The sequence below is a fragment of the Callithrix jacchus genome, chromosome 9 (assembly GCF_049354715.1).
Source record: "Callithrix jacchus isolate 240 chromosome 9, calJac240_pri, whole genome shotgun sequence".
NCBI lineage: Eukaryota > Metazoa > Chordata > Mammalia > Primates > Cebidae > Callithrix > Callithrix jacchus.
The window spans coordinates 5,113,365-5,133,656 of NC_133510.1; the positions used below are offsets into that span (position 1 = coordinate 5,113,365).

The 20,292-nt window shown below is 42.6% G+C and overlaps 1 protein-coding gene and 1 long non-coding RNA gene across 6 annotated transcripts in view; one reads left to right on the plus strand and one right to left on the minus strand.

The window, feature by feature from the left end:
* PIK3C2G (phosphatidylinositol-4-phosphate 3-kinase catalytic subunit type 2 gamma) overlaps nt 1-20,292 on the minus strand; it is a 414,912-nt gene that overhangs the window by 283,197 nt on the left and 111,423 nt on the right. The window lies entirely within an intron of this gene.
* LOC108593067 (uncharacterized) overlaps nt 1-20,292 on the plus strand; it is a 120,089-nt gene that overhangs the window by 86,723 nt on the left and 13,074 nt on the right. The gene's annotated exons all lie outside the window — the stretch shown is intronic.

Consider the following 20,292-nt stretch of genomic DNA (forward strand, 5'->3'; position numbering starts at 1 on the left):
AAGAAACAGGGAACCATGACCTAGCCAGAGAAACAAAGGAACAAAACAAACCAATTCTAAGAAAATAAAGATATAAAAATTATATGACAAATAATTCAAAATAACCATCATAGAGATACTCAATGAAAAATTATGAATGAATAAAATGAGAATATCAACAAAGATATAGAAAATATTATTAAAGGAATCAAATAGAAAGTTTGGAGCTAAAGAATACAATAACTGAGTTGAAAATTTTACCACAGAGACTCTGAATCAGAACTGATAAAGCAGAGGAGATAATCAGTGAACTTGAAGACAGGTTGTTTGAAATTGTCCAGCCAGAGAAACAAAAAATGAAGACAGCAACAACAACAAAAATCCCACAATGAACAGAAGAATAATGGACACGATCAAGTAGGCCAATATATCAATATATTATTATGGGATTTTCAGAAGGAGAAAAAAGGAAAAAAAAAAAACAGGAGGAAAGCTCATTTGAGACAGTAATGATTGAAAGCTTCCTAAATTTGGGGAACAAAATGAACATCCAGCTTCAGGAAGCCTACTGGATGCAGACTATGAAGAACCCAAAGAAGACCCCATAGGGACATATTAAAATCAAATTACAAAAAGTCAAAGATGAAAAGAGAATTTCACAGGCAGCTAGAGAAATCATGTACAAGAGAACATTCATAAGATTATCAGTGTATTTTTCAGCAGAAACGTTGTGAGCCAGAAGAGAGAGAAATAACATATTCAGTGTGCTGAAAGAAAAATGAAACTGTCACTAAAGAATACTATACTTGATAAAAATCATCCTTCAAAAATGACGAAAGAGAAATATTTTATGAGATGAATAAAAGCTGAGGGAGTTCCTCACTACAGGACCTGCTTTATAAGAAACTGCCCTTCAAATTGAAATGAAACGATACTTTAGAGAAGCACAAAAGCATCAAAAGTATAAAACTCACTGGTAAAGATAAATTTATACACAAATACAGGATACTGTAATGGTGCTAAATTAATTACTTTAAACTCTGATACAGCATTGAAAAGACCAAAGTACAAAAATAGCTACAACAATGTACTAATGGATATGTAATATAAAAAGATAAAATTTGTGACATCAATAACAGAAAGTGTGGTGGGGTGGAAACAGAAGTAATTGAATTTAACAGCTTAAAGAAGGTTGTTGCTATAAACATAAGATATTTTGTTTAAGACTCAAGGTAAACACAAAAAGAAACCTACGAAAGATATACAAAAAATAAACAAGGAAAAAAATCAAAACATGTCACTACCTAAAATAATCAAAGCAGGTCACTATCCAAAAAAAATCAATGAACTCTAACAAACACAGCCAGAGAGGAAAAGACAGAGAAGATACAAGACAGAAAACAATGAGGAAAATGGTAATAAGTCCTTCAATTTCTTTATTTTATTTTATTTATTTATTATTTGAGACAGAGTTTCGCTCTTGTTACCCAGGCTGGAGTGCAATGGCGCCATCTCGGCTCACCGCAACCTCCACCTCCTGGGTTCAAGCAATTCTCCTGCCTCAGCCTCCTGGGTAGCTGGGATTACAGGCGCGCACCACCATGCCCAGCTAATTTTGTATTTTTAGTAGAGACGGGATTTCACCTTGTTGACCAGGATGGTCTCGATCTCTTGACCTTGTGGTCCACCCACCTTAGCCTCCCAAAGTGCTGGGATTACAGGTATGAGCCACTGCACCTGGCTACACTATCAATTACTTTAAAAACAAATAGATTAAACTCCCAATCAAAAGACATTGTCCTTTTAACCAACAGCATAGCTAAATGGACAGAAAGTATATAAGATCCAACTAGATGCTACCAACGAAAGACCCATTTAGATTTAAGGACATGAATAGGCCAAACATGAAAGGATAAAAAAGCTATTCTATGCAAAGAGTAACCAAGGGAGCAGGGGTGCCTGCTCCATCTAGGATGCTTACACCATGGAAGTGAACTTTAAGTTAAAATTCATAACGAGAGGAAAAGGAGGACATTGCATAATGACAGAAAGGTGACTTAACCAGGAGGCCGTAACAAAACATCAGAACACTCAACATATAAAGCAACTTCAGAACACCCGACATATAATGCAATCACTGACAGAACTGAAGGAATAAATAGACGGCACAACAATAATACTAGGTATTAATAATAGCCCACTTTTAATAAGTAGAACAACCAGATAGAAGGTAAGTAAATGGAGGACTGGAACAACACGACAGACCAAACGGACCTAACGTTCAACTCAGGAGGAGCAGAATACATATTCTTCTAAGGCAAACAGGAAGTACTCTCCAGGCTAGATGACACATTAGGTCACAAAACAAATCTCAGCAAACTTAAGAAAACTGAAGTAATGTCAAGTAGTTTTCTGACCACAGTAGAATGAAATTTAAAATCAATAGCAGGAAGAAATGTGGAGCATTCACAAACAGGTGGAAATAAACAACACACTCCTGCAAAACCAATGGTTCAGAGAAATCCAAAGGGCAGTTATAAAATTCTCAGAACTGGCAGTGCGTATAGCTTGAGGAGTGCATCCTGCCCAGGTGCAGTGGCTGCCATTGAGACCCACCTGAGGCACTTTGCCTTCAGCCTGGCAGCACTCCCAGCTGCAGCTCCTGCACCTGTTCAGCTTGCTCACTCACTCTATCTTCCCTGTAGCTGCACCATACAGTTGGCATCGGTGGCATCAGCACCAGCTGAGCTGGTCTGCAGCAGTGGGTACCAACATTTATAGAATGAGGAAGAGCCTGAAGAACCCAAGAAGGCTTCCGGTGAAGTTCCTCCATCTTAACAGCAGCAACTCTGCCCAGAGTATGGTACGTTTGGGTACGAAGATGAGTCTCATTTTCTAATGCCCCTGTTTTACAATGTGGTCACAAACATTACCAATTTATAATTAAGTCATGAGAATCGAGGCTGACGCTATTTCTTTGGTTCCTGGAAGAGATGAAGATTTTGTGAGACAAGATGATTTTGATGATGCTGACCAGCTGAGGACAGGAATTTTTTTGGTTAACTTTTTTTCCTGGCCTTCCTCTTAACTGGATGGAGTTTTCCTGTTTTCTTTCCTAACTGCTCAGTGGCAGGAAGATATGACACCATTTCAGAATTTGGTCTCTTTCTGTTTAAGTGGGTCCTGAGAGGCAGATTTCTAACCTGTTTCCCTTGATACTGATAGTCAGCATTGCGGCTGTGGAATGAACCAAATGCTGAGTTAAGGTGCCTGATGCTAACATGATGATCATAAATTAGACACCTTGGGCCTGAAATGATCTCAAAATACCCTTACATTTGAAATGTGTAAGAAGCCTAGCTTGCTGGCAGAAAGCCAAGTGTGGGATGCAAGCGCCTAGTGGACCTCTTTTGGTAAGCAGAACTAGCAAATGTTAGTTTGGTAAATAAACTAAGGCTAAAGTTAGCAGAAGAAAGGAAATAATAAATATAAGAGCAGAAAAAATGGAATAGAGAGTATATAAACAATAACAAAAAAAGGAAAAAGAACAAACAGAACATGAAAACAACAGAAAAACAACACGCCCACAAAACTCAAAGTTGGTTTTATGAAAAGATCAAGAGGCCAAACCCTTACGAAGTAAAGAGAGGACTTAAATAAAAACAGAAATATCAAGGAGACATTACCATTGATGTTGCAGAAATTTAAAAAAGGGATTATAAAAGACTAGTAATTATATGTCAACAAATTGGTTAAACTAGCAGAAATGAATACATTCCTAGAAACATACATCTTCCCAGACGGAATCACAATGAAATAGAAAATCTGAACAGACATAAAACCAGCAAATAATAAAAAACCTTGTAACAGAGAAAAACCCAGTACCACATGGCTTCACTGAAAAATTCCACCTGACATCTTAAGAACTAATGCCAAGGCTTCTCAAAGTCTTTTGTGAGAAACACACATTCACCCCTCCAAATCCAAAGGATGGATTTGAAGACATGAAGAACAGTGGAAGCGCAACTTTTAACAGTGGTCTGGTAGACTGGATGTCTGGTGGGTAGGCACACGTCGGGCAGTTACAGCGGGTAATTTATCTCCTAGCACTCAAGTCCCTCCCCCAGTTCCTCACTGGCCGAGTACTATGGGGTCACAATCTTCCAGGAGGTCGCCTAAGTCTCAACATCCCACTTATAAGGTTATACCCTGGGCCCCTTCCCTGCTTCAGTTGTGATCTTCCAGTAATGAAACTTTCCTCCCCTGAATGGGCTGAAGACCTTCTAGGTGCATGAGTTGTGCAGTTTGTTGTATCCGCAGGCTGGCTGCCAGTACTTAGGTTTATCGTGTCTTGAAAAAGGACCATTTAAAATGTTTTCTCATAAATTCCCTTTTTGTTCTTCTATTTACTTCCTTTGGTCTCATTTTCATTTAAACCGTTTTGGCCCATGAATTGTTCTAGAATTTGTTTACTTTCTTCCTCATAGGAGAGTGAGTTTAATTTGCTTTCTAATAGTAGCAGTTTATTTTGCTGGTAAGTAACTGGCAGTTGATTATTAGAAGCTGTTTCATTTAATCTTCATGCTAGGCCCCTCACACAAGGGATAGTGTAACATCCCACTGTTGTTAAGACTCCTGCCACAATTATGACAGACGTAGACTGAAGCCACCATGCCTTTCCATTTTCCAAACCAACCTTCTAGTCAACCCATAAATAGGTCATTAATCCCAGCATTTTTCTGCCAGTTTGTTGGCTAGAGTTGTCAATCCTTATAAAGCTTTTGTGATGGTCCCACCTGGGGCAATCTTGTTGGGAATGAAAGTTCATTTCCCACCAAACATAACACATTGGGAATGAAAGTTCATTTCCCACCAAACGTAACACATTGCCCCCTTTCCTGCTAGCATCATGTCTAGCACAAGCCTGTTTTCCTAGGACATTCAGCTGGTGGCATCTAACTGACAAGCCACCCCTTTGAGGGTGTCCCAAGTATAATCGATGAAGTTCTGTTGCTTAAAACAGATGGAGTTAATCCAATACACATTCTTATTAATAGTTGACCACCAGAAGAGCGCTGACTCAAACCCAGCAGCTATTTGGTTTAAGGCCTTGAATTCATTAGGCAACCCCTTAGGGACTCCTACTGAGTCAGCATATATATTGGCATTTAAAGAATTTGTTAAATCTCTCCAGTTTCGGTGGCCATGTGTATTTCTGGATGTCTTACGGAATGCCAGGATGAAGGGAATGGCCAAGGAGACTAAAGCATAAGTCCCAGTTCAGTTGAATGGTAAGAAGTTACAGAGGTTCCTTTTCCCACAATACCACCAGACATCAGCCTGGGGTACATAGAGAGCTGAGTAATTGCCATTGCCTGACTCATCGGTGGCGTTTAGGATGTGGGCACAAATTGAGAGTTCTTCCCTGGGCTTACTGAACTCTGCCCTCTGCCTAGAGAGGTAAGAGGTGTGGTTTATATTCTTTATAGAGACAGAGGGGATTGTTCCGAGGTTTGACCTCCACAATGTGGGAAAGAGCAATGATAGACTCTTACAAGTCTCATTTCCCCATGCATCTTCATCTTGGTATAGAGCCAGCATGCAGCACATTTCTTCAGAATCAGTATCTCATCCTGGGGGAAAGGGATCACATGTGCCTGAGGTCATCCTGCAGCACACACATAGCAGTTACTCTTTTTGAGGGCTTGTGCTGAAAATTTGCCCCATTCAGCCCAGGCATTCACATTCCCATACCCAGTTTTAATTTCTAAGGTTTGCCTAAATCCTTTACCTCAATTATTTTTACCCTTTTAGGGTCATTATTTGGTGGAATGTTTAGAATCAGTATATATAGTGCCTTCTTGGCCTTAAAGGAGCTTTAGGGGCTCATTAAGAGCATGTAATTCACAGGTTTGAACCAACCAGCCATTAGGTAATTTACCTTTCTCACATAAGGAGTGTTTATTGCCATCAATGACAGCATACCCACTATATCTCTTGTCATGTGTCACTCAGGTGACCCACCCACAAACAGCCCTTATACCGTTATGCAGTGGAGGTTCCCAAAGGTCTGATCTAACTTTGGTTTGGTATTATATGATATATAAGCAGTTGCAGTCTGATGTCTCCTTGTTGTCCTCTCCTTTCCATAGGAAACTGGCTGGATTTCAGGCAAGTATTTGTTGTTACAACCAAATTATTATTTTTTCTAGTCATATGGCTTCATATTTTAGAATTCAAGAATCCATTAACCAAGTCCTGTCTTTCTGATTTAATATATTCCTGACCTGGTGTGGGGTGCTTAATATTAGGGCCCACCAAAGGTTAGCTTTCGAGTCCTCTCTACCAGCAGGGCTGCGGCAGCTACTGCTTGCACACATTCGGGCCACTCAGAAAAGACAGGATTGAGAAGCCTGAAGACAAAAGGAACAGTTTACATCTTCCCTCACCAGGTTTGAGTGAGCACCCCAAGGGCCATGCCCTGGTCTACTGTTACAAACAGATGAAATGATTTCTCTAAAGATGGGAGGGCCAGGGCCAGAGACATAATGAGGGACTGCTTTAGCTCTTTCACTGCCTGAATTTTCTCTGGAGACCATTGCAAGGTATCAATTTCCCTTTCTAGTAACTTGAGATACAGAATTTTTGAGCATATTAGTTAATCCAAAACCTACAGTAACCAGTTAAACCTAAAAGTTTTGGGGGTTCTTTTTGTCTTAAGCAGAGGTAGAGCCACTATTTCCAATACCGTCTTTGGGTGTACTCTCCACTTCCCTTCACTAACCAGGTGTCCTAAATATTTAACTTCTTTTTCTATAGACTGCAATTTGTTCTTAGAGACTTGCAATCCCCTTTGTTCCTGGAAATTAAGCAAGCTTATGGTGGTTTTTGATACCTCCGCCCTCCTCTCCCCAGAAATTAAAGGATTATTTACACAGTGTAACAACTGGGTTCCTGTGGAAGGTTGGAACTCCTTCAGGACTTTTTTAAAGATTTGACTAAATAAGTTTGGGGTCTCGATGAAACCTTGTGGCAGCATAGTTCAGCAGTACTATTGTTTTCTCCCAGTTAGAGAACTTTCCCATTTAAAAGCAAAGAGGCCCCTACTCCGAAAGTTTAGGGAATGCACTAAGAATGCATCTTTTAGGTCCGCCACACTGAACTACTTACGTACATCGGGTATCTTACTAAGGAGGGTGTAGGGATTAGGCACCGCAGGGCGGCAGATTTGGACAGTTTGATTTAGAGCCGTTACCTCTGATCCATCAGTCTATTTGACTGAGAGGATTAAGATATTGTGTGGTGACATGCAGGGTTTTAATAGTCCATCTTTAATTTAATTAATCCCTCTATTACCAGTTGGAAACCTTGTCTTCCTTCAATAGAAATAGAATATTGTTTTCTGCCAAATACTTTTCCTGGTTGTTTTAGTTCAATTTGTAAGGGTATGATTTTCAACCCCCGCCTGTTACCTATCCTAGTCCACACAAGGGGATTAATTTTTATTTCCTCCTGTAAACAGGATAGTCATGATAGACATCATTTCAGCCCAGGTATAAAAGCTGGGTCCTAGGAACCGGTCCAGCTGGTCTGCTAAACTGAGGGGATCTTCTAAGAGTTGTTTCCTTTCCTCCTTGAAATTCCTAACTTCAGTGCTTGTAAGAGGAGCATTTACAAAGCCAATCTCTCCCTGTCTCATGGGAACTTCCTGAGAGGAAACATGGTAGGTGCCTGCTGTATGGAAGGGATAGGAAAGTTCTCAATATCCCTCTTACACTATTCTAATTCGTTTCTCAAATTTGGATAAGGATTTAAAGAAGCAGTTGGTTCAGCTCTCCCATAGTCTCCAGGTCTTTCTTCCTCTAATCCTCCTGCTGTCACTTGATCTTCCTGTCCCCTCTTTTGTTAGACATGTGGAGGGGCAAACATGATGGGGGTCCCAGGGCTTTCCCTGGGTGAGGGGTTTTTACTAGGCTCTTTTTCTTCTTCTTTGAAGGGGAACATGGGCTAGTTTCTTGATTCAGCAAAGAGTGTGACCTATCTCTTCTTGTGAGGATGAGTCTTTATCATTTACATAGAGAATTAAAGCTTAGCATGCTCAATCTTCATCTGAGCCAAACTTAGCCCAAAAGAGCAATGGCTTACGATTGGGATCTTTGGGCCAGATAAATAGCAATACTTTATCATCTCCTGCTTTGTCTTTTCCCTGGTTCAAGGGTTATCCCTCTAAACCTGCAGCATTCTCCCCGTAGGACTATCTGGAGGAATGTCAGAGGGAGTCTCTTTGGCTCCCTTTTTTCTTTGTCCCCCAGGCCTAGAATTTTTGTTTTTCATTTTGGTCAGTCTCTGTTTCTGAGCTCTTCACTGTATACTCAACCCCCTCTACTGGAAGTTACTTACACACCCCTAGAATCACTTCATCTGTCTCTGGCCAATGAAACCACAGATTGAGACTCTGCACTCACTTCGTCTCAGTCACAAACATGAACTCCGAAAATGCCCAACCACCAAGGCAGTATGTATAGTCCAATTTTCCTAGCTTGGCTTATGTACGAGGTAGCCTGGTTGCTGCAGTGCCTGCTTTTCTCCCTGTGTTGCCTCAGCTTCCTCCTAAATAACAGTCTTGGGTTTGTCTATGGCCTCTGTGGGGAGCTGGGTCACCCGGACAGAGCAGGCCATCTAAATGGGGTGGGACATGTCTTCCCTCTAGGCTGAAGTCCCATTCCATGTAGGCACAGAGATCCTAGATGGGCCCCCAGGTTTGTGAGAAACACACTCTCACTCATTTAAACCCAAAGAATGGAGGTGGAGACACAAAGAACAGCAGAAGGGAGACTTTTAATGGTGGCTTTGCAAGATTGAGTACCGAGTAGGCAGGCACGCCCAGGGAAGTTACAGGAGATAATTTATCTCCTAGCATGCAAGTCCCTCCCCCAGTTCCTCATTGGTCAAATACCATGGGGTTACAATTTTTCTGGACTTCTCCGAAGTTTTATTATCCCCCTTATAAGGTTATACCCTGGCCCCCTTCCCTGCTTAAGTTGTGATTTTCCAATAATGGAAACTTTCTTCCCTTCAATGGGTTGACTCCTCCTCTACATTCTATTCACTTATCGTGACATTCTAGGTGCATGAGCTCTGCGGTTTGTTACATCAGCAGGTTGGCTGCCAGTACTTAGATTTTTTTATGCCTTGAAAATGGACTATTTAAAATGTTTTCTCACATTTTCAAGTCCGAAAGTGGAAAGCACTTCCAAAATCATTTTTATGAGGGTCAAGATTACTCTGATGCCAAAGCCAAGCAAAAACACTATAAGGAAAGAAATCTACACACCAATTTCCATGATGAACACAGACATAAAATAAAATAAAAATTCTTGGGAAAATACTAAAACCAAATTCGTCAGTACATTAAAAGAATCATACACATCACGACCAAGTAAGATTTATCCCAGGATGCAAGGATGATTTAGCAACACAAAAATCAACCAATGTGATACACATTAACAGAACAAAAAATAAAAGTCATATCATCACTTTAATAGATGTAGAAAAAATAAAAATCACATTATCATCTTAATAGATGTGCATAACTCTAATAGACACAATTCAACACCTTTTTCTTTTGTAATGAAACCACACACATAAGAATAGAAGCAGATTGTGTCAACATAATAAAGGCTATATGTGAAAAGTTCACAGCCAAGAAGTTATTCCAAGGTGAAAAGTTGAAAGCTTTTCTACCAAGATCAAGAACAAGAGAAGCATGCCCATCTTTGTCAGTTCTATCCAACATCATACTGGAAGTCCTAGCCAGAGCAATTAGGCAAGAAAAATAACGAAAAAGCATATAAATCAGAAATAAAGAAATAAAATTATCTCTGGTTATAAACAATATTATCTTCTGTGTAGAAATTCCTAATGATTCAACCAAATAACCATAGGAATTAATAAATGAATTCAGCAATGTTGTAGGATACAAAATCAGCAAAGAAATAGTTGCATTTCTAAAGAGTAACAATGTGCAATCCTAAAAGTAATCAAGAAAACAATCTCATTTACAATAGCATGAAAGAGAAAACATAGGAATATGTTTAACCAAGGAGGCAGAAGAATTGTACACTGAAAACTATCAATTATTGGTGAAAGAAATTAAAGAAATACAAATAAATGGAAAGAAATGATGATAGATTAGAAGACTTTATATTATTAAAATGTCCATTCTACCCAAAGCAAACTGTAGATTCAATGCAATCTCTATCAAAACCCCAATGCATTTTTGCAGAAAAAGGGGAAAATAGCTTACATTTTATATGGAATCACAGAGGACGCCAATGACTAAAGCAATCTTGAAAAGAAAAAATAAAGCTGGTGGCCTCACACTTTTGAACTTTTAAACATATTACAAAGCTACTGTGATCAAAACAATATGACACTGGCATAAACACAGGCATAAAGAGCAATGTAGTAGAATGAAGAGCCCAGAAATCCTCACAATTTTGAACTTTTCAACATATTATAAAGCTACTGTGACCAAAACAATATGACACTGGCATAAACACAGGCATAAGGAGGAATGTAGTAGAATGAGGAGCCAGAAATAAGCCCATGCATATATGGTCAGCTGAACTTTGACAAGGGTTCCAAGACTACATAATGGGGAAATGATAGTCTTTTTAATAGATGGTGTTTTTGGAAAACTGTTTATCCACATACAAAAGAGAAAAATTGGAGCCTCAACTTACTCCAAACCAAAAAAATCAATGATCTGCACATGTACCCCAGAACCTAAAGTACAATGAAAAAAAAAAATCCAAAGCAAAAAAATTATCTTGTTCATCACACACACATACACACACACACAAAATAGATTAGAGACGTAAATGTATGAACTGAAACTGAAAAAAAAAACCTATAAAATGCCTATAGGAATACAAGAAGAAAGCTTCATATGATTAGCCTTGGCAACGATTTTCTGTATATGACAATATCAGCAGAGACAACAAAAGTGAAAATAAATAAATAAATAAATCTACACTAAATTAAAAGCTTCTGTCCAACAAAATTCCCTGTCAAAGGGCAGTGGGAAACCTATGGAATGGGAGCAAATACGTATAAGCATGTAGGAATCTTATAAGGTCTTAATTAAAAAATATATAATTAACTCCTAAAAATCTTCATTTCTCCAAGGAAGACATATACATGGTCAATAACTGCATGAACAGGTGCTCAACTTTATTACTCACAGCTAAATGTGCTCCTAACCCATATAAAAAGATTCATTTTTCAAGTTTTTTAAAATTTAATAAGCATCAAGTCATCTTATAATCTGAATTACTTAATATTTAGTTTCAATGGCTGCAAATATATAATAATAAAATAAAAATAGAAAAGGAGGGAAGTACAAATCAAAACCACAATGGGATGTCACCTTATACCTGTTGGGATGGCCACTGTATATATGCATGTTTTTTTAAATACATGTATAGTTATATTTTTTAAAGATAATACCAAGTGTTGCTCAGGATGTCGAGAAACTGGAATCCTTGTTCACTGTTAACAGGAATGTGGAATAGTGTAGCCACTATGGAAAACAGTATGAGGTTTTTCAAAAAATTAAAAATAGAACTACTATATAATCCAGCAATCCTGCTTCTGGGTGTTTATCCAAAAGAACTGAATTAAGATCTTGAAGAGCTATCTGAACTCCCAGGTTTACTTCAACATTGTTCACAGTAGCCATGATGTAGAAAGAATCTAAATGTCCACCAGTGGGCGAATGGAAAAAGAAAATATGGTATATATAAACAATGATACATTATTCAACCTTGACAAAGAGGAAAACCCTGTCATACTACAGCATCAATGAATATTAAGGACATTATGCTAAATGAAATAAGCCAATCACAGTAAGACAAATACTAAAGATTCTACTTTACGAAGGCAAAAAGTAGAATGCAAGTTACTATGAGATTGGGGATAGAAAAGGAAGTTGTTGTATAATAGGTAGAGAATTTTAGCCATGCCAGAAGAAAAAGGTCTACAGATTCTCCCATACAACGCACATATAGTTAACATTACTGTACTTTACAATTAAACCCTTTTAGTAGGGTAGATTTCATTTTCTATATTTTTACCACAATTTTTAAAAGGTTGAAAAAGAAGAAACAATATACAAATGCTCTAGTAAACATAAATTATTTAGGAATAGACTTTTATATAAACCTCTAATGTGAAATTCAGTGTTGGATCCAAAGTATCTAACAACACTTACTCACTTTGCAATTTTAAATCGAATGAGCATTCACGTGGGTTAGATTTTTAAACATTTAATGAACTCACAGGATTACCAACAATAGTGCTAATATTTCAGAGAAGTTTTGGAAAGTACATATCATGCTTGAATATTTTCAATTTAAATGTAAAACATGTTTGTACACAATACCTGATGAGCTTTCCCACATTAAACACACACACTTACCTTCTGACAAAACTTTAAAATCTTGTAAAAAAAAAACTTAATAAGTAAAAGCAACATGAATTTAAAATATTACAAATATATATATATAACAGAAATTCTCTGCAAGTAGCAAAATTTCCCACACAATATCTAAACAGCAAACAGGTCTTTTAAAATAAAATGTTAACATTTTGAGGTATTTTTTTTTTTTTAGTTTTCATAGCTGTTATCTCTTGATCTTTTGTATGTACTGTTGCCTGACAATTTAATGTGATACTTAGAATAAAAGAATTTGGTATTGATATACGGCAATACTAGGCAGAAAAGGGAGGGGTCCCTGGAGAAGCCCCACCCCCAAGCCTGGACCTGAAGCCCAAAGTGAGAACATGCATTCTTGTTTTTCCACTCCAATGTTGCTTTTTGGCCACCCCCCATCCTATAACTATAAAAACCCCAGGCTCCACTGGCAGACAAGCAGCATAAAAAGAAAGAAGGGAAGAAACAGCCTGAGGTCAGCAAGACGCATCTTGACTTCAGAGGAGCAACTTGACAGTGGGATCTTGGAGAAGATTTTGGCCAGGGACAGCCAAACTCCGAGGGAAGACCACCTTCCCACTCCATCTCCTTTCCAGCTTTCCATTCCACTGAGAGCCACTTTCATCAGCAGTGAAATCCCTCACATTACCATCTTTGATTTGTTCACGTGACCTGATTCTTCCTGATCTCAAATAAGAGTTCAGGATACAGAGGGCTGTTAAAACACTTAGGCCATTTGTGGATGACAAAGCTAACAGGCACTGTAATGTATGCCCTCTGGGGCACCAGGGATTGCAGGTACCCCCAAGATGCTGCCATGGGGCCACATGTTGTTCTACTCCTGTCAGCACCCAGAAGCACTTGTCCTGGCCCCTACAACCAGTCATCTGCATGCTCTCCCTCCTGTGAGGGGTTGACAGCTTGGACTTTGTAAATGAGCCAAGCCATTCATGAATCCTGTGAATGGGTCAAGGGAACTATCATGTTTCATCTGGGGGGTTGCCCGGGATATTTCAGAAGGGTAAGCACAATGTGGATTTGTCTCTCTTTGTATTCAGACTTTCCTCTGAGCTATGCCATTTGCAAGGGATAGGATGAAATCCTACAATCTCTCTCTCTTTTTTGGGGTAAAAGGAATGTTGGCTCTGTTTTCCTTCATGATGGTCTAGTTGTCATGGGACTAGAATAAAGTCCTGGGGAAACTGAAGGCCTCTTGCCAGAGCCACTCCTCAGGGTGGCTGGAAAGCCACCAGGCTGAACCTGCTCCCCAAGCACCTGTCAGGGCATCAGCCAAGATCCCCAGACTTTTTCTATGATATCTTTTCTTCCTTCTTTCGTGGTTTGAAATGGCTCCTAGCTCTTCTTTTATAATGTTAAGGGTTCTACTACAAACTGCAGCAATGACACTAGGCAGAATGTATGTTAGGCCTGGCCATCAGATATGCAACTCAGAATAATACTATTTCCATATGTTCTTAGAGGGGTGACCCCAAACCCCAATGGCCACAGGTGTGTGAATGGGATGGGCAGCTAAATGGTGGTCTTCCTTCTCACCCCCTCCTTTTCAGGCTTGGGCACATGGGCATGTCCATAGCATGCATGTGCTCTGTCCAACAGCCAAGTAGAATGGGAGTTAGCTGTGCACACTGCCCAGGCCCCAGCACAGTCTTCTGCACCAGGGACCCATGCAGCTGGCTGGCCAGTGCTACCTACTTGCTCTTCCTTCCAGTCATCAGCCCACAGTCTTTCCTCCCCTGGTTAAGGAGTTTAGCCTGGCTGGAACTATGGGAGGGATAGACTGATTAAAGGAACCTCTTTGTAGAGAGCCAGAGGCTCTTTCCCTGGACCACCCCCTTTTGCCCTTTAAGCTGTTTTTATTCATTTTTCCTTTTCTAAGTGAAAGATTTCTTTTCCTACCTCTGCACTCTGCTTATGCTAGAGAGACAACAGAGGAGTGAGCCCTGCTGGCTGGTAACTGCAAATCTGGCAGGCCCCATCTGGGACTTAATCTAAAAGGACCCTAAAATACCTTTTTTGTCCCAATCTTGATTCCAAGCTTCAGGCTGAGGCCCTAGGAAGGAAAGCCAGATCTGAGGGATCCAAGCAGGAAAACAGGCACAGTGTAAATGGGCAGGACCAATTCCTGCCCACTGAGCCTCCATGTCATGGAAGGAATCCATGGTCCATGGCACAGATAAGGCCAGGAAACGCTGCTGACAGTAGGGGATGGAGGCGCACATGAATGTGAATAATTCCTATTCTCTTGGACCTCCCTGCTTCATGGGTGCAGGCTGCAATGGCACCTGTGGTTGGCATCTAAGGTCACCATGACTTAGGGATAAGGAGGCAGAAAAGAAAGGGAGGATGCCTGCTTTCCCTCCCTCACACCCCGAGTTTTTGCTGACAGAATGAAGGGAAATGAGAGTTATCTATTTCCTTGTCTTTCAGAATGGGCAACCAACTGTCTCCACCATAACCACTTTATACTCTTCTGGAGTGCATCTTGAATCACCGGTACTGCTTTGACCCTCATAATCTGGAGGAAAAATGCCTATTAGCCCTTTGCACAAAGGTTTGGCCAAATTATGAAGGACTGGCTTGGTCTTAGGAAGGAACCATTCATTTCGTTATCATCTAGCAGTTGGACCTTTTCTGTAAATACAAGGATAAATTGTCAGAGACGCCATATGCACAAACTTCCTTTACCTTGAGGGGCAATCCAGACCTGTGCTGACAGTGTAGCAATCCCCCCCTGCTGACCATCTCAGGAGAGGCTGCCAGGGGCAATCTCAAGGAACTAAAGAAACAAATCCCAGAGGCACCTTCAGCAGGGAGCCAGCTCCCTCTAGTCCTGCTCCTCTGGGTTTTCCCCATCTTCTATCCCACTTGCCCCCTCCCAGAAATATCCCAGACGAGTCCCAGTCTCACTCTTGCCCCTCCAACAGATGCCTGGTGAATTTGGCCCCAGTAAGGCCCAGGTCCCCTTCTATCTACAGTGTTTAAGGGAGAGTAAGGGAGATCTTGACAAGTTTTCAGATATATATATAGATATACATCAGACGGATATATAGAGGCTTTCCAGAATTTAACCCAAGTATTTGAACTCTGCTAGAAAGACATTATGTTACTTATAAATCAAACCCTGACTAACACTGAGAAGCAGACTGCTCTGCAAGTGGCAGAGAGATATGCTTATGAGCTTTGTGTCACATATAGCATCAGGGAAGGTGCCAAACATCATCCATATGGAAGAGAAGCAGTACCAATGGATGACCCTAGAATGGATCCCAGTGATGAGATGGGAGAATGGAGGAGGAGGCACTTACAGGTGTGCACAATGGAGGGTTTACGTAGGACTTGGCTCTTAATTATACCAAGCTATTCATGAGAGATCAGGGATTTCATGGGAATCCCACTGCCTTTCTGGAAAGGATAAGAGAGGCCTTTGTAAAGTTCACATCTATATCTTCTGATTCTGGCAAAGGATAACTAATCCTAAAGGATAAAATTATTACTCAGGCACCCCCTGAAATAAGGAGGAAGCTGCAGAAACAGGCCCAGGGACCCGAGAGTACTTTAGAGGACCTCCTGAAAGTGACCAACTTGGTTTTTATAATAGAGATAGGGAGACACAAGAAAGAGGTAGAAGCTTTAATGGCCACCATGCAATCCCATAAACCCCAGAATTCCCAGTGCACCTGTTGACTGCTACAGATGTGGCAAGAATAGTTATCTCTCTTATGAAGTTTAACTGCTCCCATACAAGGTTTAATTTCTTTCATTAAAGTGACACAGCTTGGGGTACAGTGTGGTTAGCATGCTTCATTTCTTATTTCTGTCATCTTTGGCACTAGATTCTTTCCCGGTATAATACATGTTTGACCTATGCATACTTAACCTTGTAAAATTTGCTTGTTTTCCTCTTTCACCTAGAGGCCATCAAACTCCAAAAAGTCAGGCAACTGCAGCCTTGGAGAATTGATCCCTTTTGCCAGGGACCCGTAGGTAGACCTCAGGGAGAAATCTGACAGCAGTTTTCCCAAAAACGATGGCTCCGTCAGCCGGAAGTAGCTAAGTCTGACCATCTTCCATATTCTGGTGGCACTTAGATGTGCCTCCTCAGAGCCGGGAAGTGATAGGAGTGAAGAACAGGAGGCAGGAAAATACCAGGCTGAAAAGTGTAGAGTCCCTGGTGAAGCCCCACCCTCAAGCCTGGACCCGCAGCCCAAAGTGAGAACGTGCATTCCTGTTTTCCTGCTTGAATGTTGCTTTTTAACCTGTCCCACCCCTCATCCTATATCCATAAAAACCCGCAGCTGAGCAGTGGAGTGGCAGAGCAGCAGAGAAGGAAAACAGAGAAGCAGCAGCCTAACATCATCAAGATACAGATTGACTTCAGAGGGGTGGCTTGAAGGTGGGGACCTCAGAACAATTTGGCCAGGGATGGCTGAACTCCAGAAGAAGACCACCTTCTCACTCCAACCCCTTCCTAGCTCTCCATTCTGCTTAGATCTACTTTCATCAGCAATAAAATCTCCCGCATTTACCATCTTTGATTTGTTCATGTGACCTGATTCTTCCTGGAGGCTGAACAAGAGCTTGGGAAGAGGAGGGCTGTCACACCGAACTGTTAAACACTTAAAAGTCATCTGCAGATAGTGTGACATGGTAAAAGCCCCATAAAACTGCATACCTCAACCACACCTCGATTTTCTGTTCAAACTGCTCTCTGTAACCCTGACGTGACAGGCAAGCAGTCCAAACCCACGACATTTTGGCCCCTGCGGCTTGTAATAAGTAACAGGTCTATAATTTCCATCCATACCCAGACAATGTGTAAACTAACACTTATCTTGACTTCTGTGAACCACCTAAGAATTGGAATGTCCGAAGCCCCTCACCCTCACCCCGCCCAGGAGGTAGTTTACAGAATGTCCAAAGCCCCTCACCCTCACACCTGCCCAGGAGGTAGTTTATAGAATGTCTGAAGTCCACTGGCCCTCAGAATGTCCAAAGCCCCTCGCCCCTACCCCCATCCAGGAGGTGGTTTACAGGTATAATAGGTCTTGACACCCTCCTTTCGGGGCCACGGATTGGAAAGACGCGAGTCCTCCGTGGCCACTGGCAATAAAGACCCTGCAATTTGGCATACTTTTGTCTTGGTGTTGACTTTCTGTGCTCGCTCCAGTACAATAGCAAAGCCGAAAGAGCACTGTAACAGGTGCCTTCTGGGGTTCCAGGGATTTTGAGTGAGGGAATGTGTTCTCTTTCTGGGTCCACGAGGGGGCATAGTTTTAAGGGCAGGAATTTCCCAGCACCATGCCCCCCTTCCCATCTCTCTCCATCCGGGAGATTTAATGGTTTATGTTTGAATTTCATGGGCACGGGAAGAAACTAAGAGTCAATGGCTCCAGCGGAAGTTCTAAGGAGCTCCTTTCATTGGCCCAGGGACTTGGAGAAGGTGGGGTTCCTCCCAGGTTAGAAGCCCCCTCCTTCCACACCCCCTCGGACTCCATGTTTGGGTCCCTTCCAGGAACACCCCCTTCGAGGAACCATGTTTCTCTCTCCGGGATTCCCTCTGGAGCCCCCTTCCACGCCCTCATGGGAGCCTGTCTTCCCCTAAACTCCGTCTCTCTCTTCCCTTCCACTCGGCGTGGAAGCGGCTTTCCTCTCCTGGAGTCCGTCTTTCTGGATTCTCACTCAGTGTGGGCGTCAGCTGTTTCTTTCTCTCTAAATAAATCACTTTCTACAAACACTTTTGACTCCAGCATTTACTGCGCTCTCTTGAGAGGGCAGGAGACCAAGACCCTGGAGAAACGTCCTCTAGGGGAGCTGAGGGCACCCTGAACCCCAATATTACATCCTGGCACGACAGCCGGGGGCGGGGTACACCAGAAAAAGGGGTACAGCCAGGAAAGGAGTACAGCCAAGGAAGATTTCAAAATCGTGAGTAAGACGGGCCCCATTCTGTCCTGTGTGGGGACCTGGACGGGGGCACCTGGGACGCGGGACCCGGCCTGTGTTAAGGCTGAATTAAAGGCGCTGCTTTTCGTTTCGTTTTGTTTTTCTGTTTTTACCTCCACGCTCTCTCTGCTTTCCGGCTCCTTCTCTAGCCTTCGGATGTTATGTCTGGGACCGCAACCTGCGGCCGCCTGCGGGGCGGAGAGGGCGAGCACTGCCCCCAGGGCCGGTGGCTTCCAGCCCGCGGGGAACAGCCCAGTCCCGAGAACCGGAAGTGGGACCTCCTGCAGCATCTGCGCAGGCGCGGCCGGCCGGGCGGGAGAAAACGGCGAGGAGGGGCGGGGCGGGGGGTGGAGGGGCGGGGCGGGGCGGGGCAGGGAGGAGCGGGGCGGGGGCGGGGCGGGGGCGGGGCGGGGTGCGGCCTGAGCCTGCAGGACCCGGGGGTGCGGCGCCGAGCTCGTGGTTGTACCCGGCCTGTCCCGTGCTGCCCAGTCCCAGGCGGCAGTGTAAGAAACGCTCCCCAGGGCGTGTGCCTGCTGGCTGCGGGTCCCAGTGTGGGCAGCGTCCTGGGGAGTGGCCCAACCACGCCTGTGGTTTTGGTGGCGTCAACATGGTGACCAAAAGCTCGGGGGTGGGGGAGCTCACAGGCGGCCCAGCAGCAGCTGCCAACGCAGCTTTCGTTTATTTATGTATTTACTATGAGACGGAGTTTCGCTCTTGTCACCCAGGCCGGAGTGCAATGGCGCCATCTCGGCTCACCGCAACCTCCGCCTCCTGGGTTCAGGCAATTCTCCTGCCTCAGCCTCCTGAGTAGCTGGGATTACAGGCACGCGCCACCATGCCCAACTAATTTTTTGTATTTTTAGTAGAGACGGGGCTTCACCGTGTTGACCAGGATGGTCTCGATCTCCTGACCTCGTGATCCACCCGCCTCGGCCTCCCAGAGTGCTGGGATTACAGGCTTCAGCCACCGTGCTCGGCCCAACACACCTTTTAAACTGATGCAGTATTGTGGATTCTCTCACTCAGTGTGAGAGTTCGCTGTTTCTTTCTCTCTCTCTCTCTCTCTCTCTTTCTCTCTCTCTCGCTCTCATACATCACTTTCTACAAACACGTTTAAGTCTGGCGTTTACTGCGCACTCCGCCATGGTCCCCTCTGTCATTCTTGAGAGAACAGGAGACAAAAAACCTGGAGAAACGTCCTCTCAGGGAAGCTGAGGGTACCCTGAACCCCTATATTGTATGAGTAACCCCCAGACACTTCCATGGGCCTACACAGAGTTATACTCCTGCTGACACTCCCAGAAGCAATTGTCCTGACCCCTGCAGCCACTCACCTGCATGTCCCCCACTCCCATGAGGGGTTGAGAGCCATGGGCTGACCAAATGAGCCAACCCCTTCATGAGTCCTGCAAGACGGTCCTGGGAACTATCCTACTTCAGCGTCAACTCTAGTAACCATTTAAGGATGAAGTATACCGGAGTATACTCACTTGTTGTAAACAGAAGGGACTCAGAAAGACTACATCCGAAGTTCTCGTAGATTCATTCTCGAACTGTAATTTCTATATCTGCAAAATGCGTGATACAAAGTGATAGAACTCTTGTGTCACTGCTGTGAGGATTAAACAAAATAGTTGGTCCTCTGTATCCCTGGGTTATGCATCCGCAGACTCAACTAACCACAGATCTAAATATATTTGAAAACACAATGAAAAAACAACAAAGGGACATATCGTGAGAAATGCAGCATTAGGTGATTTTGTTGTTAGGCGATTGTCCTACAGTGTACTGACACAAACATAGATGGCAGAGGCTACGACACATTTAGGCTATAGGGGCTAGCCTATTGCTCA